This window comes from Morus notabilis, unplaced genomic scaffold (assembly GCF_000414095.1).
Source record: "Morus notabilis unplaced genomic scaffold, ASM41409v2 C11170341, whole genome shotgun sequence".
Classification (NCBI taxonomy): domain Eukaryota; kingdom Viridiplantae; phylum Streptophyta; class Magnoliopsida; order Rosales; family Moraceae; genus Morus; species Morus notabilis.
Window position 1 is genome coordinate 1 of NW_010381645.1, and position 426 is coordinate 426.

A 426-nucleotide genomic window follows, 5' to 3' on the forward strand; every position below is an offset into this window, starting at 1 on the left:
GTGGTTTATTTTTATTTTGAGGAATTTCAGGACTCTGCTATACTTGTTTTGAACAAGCCTCCAAGATTGCCTGTCAAGGTTAGAAACTATGAAACTATCTTTTTTGCAGCAGTTGAGTGGTGGAATATTGTTTGAACTTTGGATTTCTTATTAGGGACATCTTCCGGTTCATAACAGTATGGATGCATTGGCTGCGGCAGCACTAAGTTATGACTACAGTGAAGGACCTAAGTTGGTCAGTGATTTTCTTTTTGGTTGATTTCTGTTAGATGATGTTGTAAAAAGATGTTTAGAACCAAAGTTATGCTCTTTTATCATATTTCCTTTTGAGCAATTCCAGTATTTTGCCTTTGACTTCTGGGATGCTTAGGTTCATCGTCTTGATAGAGATAGCAGTGGCCTCCTCTTAATGGGACGAACAAAAGA

At 37.6% G+C, this 426-nt stretch overlaps 1 long non-coding RNA gene across 1 annotated transcript; it reads left to right on the forward strand.

The window, feature by feature from the left end:
- The first annotated feature begins 10 nt into the window (after positions 1-10).
- LOC112094766 lies at positions 11-426 on the forward strand. The gene is made up of 3 exons (XR_002903673.1): positions 11-78; positions 155-235; positions 371-426. It is a non-coding gene; the product is annotated as an uncharacterized LOC112094766 (long non-coding RNA).